The sequence below is a fragment of the Lipotes vexillifer genome, unplaced genomic scaffold, assembly GCF_000442215.2.
Source record: "Lipotes vexillifer unplaced genomic scaffold, Lipotes_vexillifer_v1.1 scaffold741, whole genome shotgun sequence".
NCBI classification, from domain to species: Eukaryota; Metazoa; Chordata; class Mammalia; order Artiodactyla; family Lipotidae; genus Lipotes; species Lipotes vexillifer.
This window is the reverse complement of record NW_006796565.1, coordinates 1,778,371-1,780,803: the sequence shown is the minus strand read 5'-3', so window position 1 is coordinate 1,780,803 and position 2,433 is coordinate 1,778,371.

The following is a 2,433-nucleotide window of genomic DNA, read 5'->3' as shown; positions in this document are numbered from 1 at the left end:
ACCAAAGGAGATTTTGAAGGGAAAGAGAGGTTGCAGATGGGTGCTCAGAGAAGAAGCTGGTAGAAGGGAAAGAAAAGTTAACAACAATTCGCTTAGTCTGGAAGTGTAAGGAGGGACTGTGGATAAACACAAGTATAATAGGAGGTGAAGGGGGCACCATCGTTTAAAAGCACCACTGCTTTTATAGACACCAATATTTTAATCAGTATTACACCATACACAATATAGATGAATTTTCCGTAGATATCTTTCTCTTATAAAAGAATTCACAGTCATTACTAAGCATTTTGTATGTGTCAAGCACTTTTTAAAAATTATTATATTTCATCTTTTAACAGTCTGGAAATGTTGGTATTATGATCCCCGTTTAAAAGATGAAAAATTTCAGCTCATAGAGGTTAGGGTCTTAGACTTACTAAGTGGCAAATCTAAATTCAAACTCAACCATTCCACTGTACCTCAGGGAGGTTTCTGTCATGAAATGGATAAAAGTCACTGGTATAAACCAAATTCTCCTGGGGTGGCGGGGGAGAGGGGAATTCATGATTAACATAGAAAACGAAGGTAGTTTCATGTGAAGAGCCCACAGTAGGTAGGAAGGCAGGAGTGGAGGATACGGTGAGGGGTGGCTGAAGGTTGGTGGAGGGGTTTCTGCAGGAAAAGGGAAGCAGGAACTTGAGGGCATAGCAAAGAGTCCCTAGGTCTTTGGTCAGGCTGCCTGCACCTGAGCTGCTGGAGTGGGATAACGGAGTGTGTTATGGGGACTTTTAGCTATGGGCTGGCTCTCTCATGCAGTCGTTTCAAGCCAACCGAGGGCACGGCAGGGGGTGGGGGTCCTCTGGGTGCTCAGCAACAGTCAGACTCTCCTTCTCAGGGACCCCAAGTTAGGTCCATTTGCTCCTAGGAACTCTGGTCCAGCTGGTAGCCTCTCTTCAGTCTTCCTGGACCATGGCTTTTGGCTGAAAACAAACGTGGCACCCAGACTGTCTTGTGGTCACCCCAAAACTACCTGAGCCCCAGGCTCACCTGGGGATCAGCTGGTTCCAAAGCACAGGTAATGCCAGATCTCCCTGCCCTAGAATAACTGACTCCAGGAATTCTGTAACACTGCCAAGACATTTCCATGGGGATCGTGCAAAGTCATATCTCCAGTTTCTAAAACTGAATCTACCTTTGGTCAGGCTCAGGGTCAGGAGATGAGAAGAGAAATCAGCAGGTTAACAGGACGACCTACATTACCACTCAGGACTGTGCTTTTATCCTTCACAAGACCCTCAAATGACAACCACGTTCAGCCCTTCTGTGCCCCAATCCAGAGTTAGAGTCATCTTGACATTGCACAGTACAGTTTTATACAGAAATTCTTCATTAAAAAAGAAAACCCACAGCCTGAGTTTTGACGGCAGAAATGTGCTATTACAGGTTCAAGTGTTTCTTCTCTTCCTCCCATTTTCTCAGTCAAGAAGGACATTCCACTGGCCATGCAAAGGCTCATCAATAGATTGAGGGGATTTGGAAAATACAAGCTAATAAGGTGCATCTGTGAATTGGAGTAGTAAGCAAGGCGAAAACCAAAGAAATGTGTCATCTGAGCTGGTTCCCTTCACATCCAGTTGTCCCCAAGGCCCTGCTTCCCTCTTCTCTCAAAACAGCATGTCCTCCAGAGCCCTTAAATGTCAGGGGGGAAAGGGACTTCCCCAGATCATAAGCGGGGCTAGCAGGGAGAAAAGGTGGGCGGTGGTACCTGTCTACAGACGCTGTTCCTGTAGACCCAACATGGGGGCTATTCCAATTCACAGAGTGTAGTTAACCTGGGGGCTTATACGTGTATTCCCCCAAAACATCCCCCATACAGCACAGGCACAGGGTACACCCGTCAGGGAGACACATTTCCTCGTGGGGCTTGTGGAATCTTACGAATCAGACTTAAAGACAATCTTAGTGCTTGAAGGGAACACAGAGGCCCAATGATGTAAGATGGTTTTATCAAGATCACCTATAAGATGTTGCGAAGACCAGATCACGGGTTCCTGCTCCCAGGCAAGTGCACGGTCAGCAGAGTAGACACACAATCCACGCGCACCAGGGTTAGAGCAGTCCACAAGGCTGCAAGAATCGCCATCTTCACAGGGCTGACAGGTTGCTTCTGCAGTCCAGCCATCCTCTTTTTCTGGGAACAACCCGACTGCCCTTTGTAGAACCACCCTCTCCCCCATTCTCCAGCCGTGTTCTTAAAATGGGCGTGATCCCCTCCCCACGGCTCTGGAGGTGGACATGTGACCCAGGCCCAGCCACTTGGAGCACTGCATCCCCTGTGCCAAAGACATTGGGTCAGAGCTGGGCATGCCCCCCTGTGAAATAATAAGAATATATATTTATATTTATACTTATATTATTTATATTTATATGGGTGTGTCTTTGCTCTCCATTCCT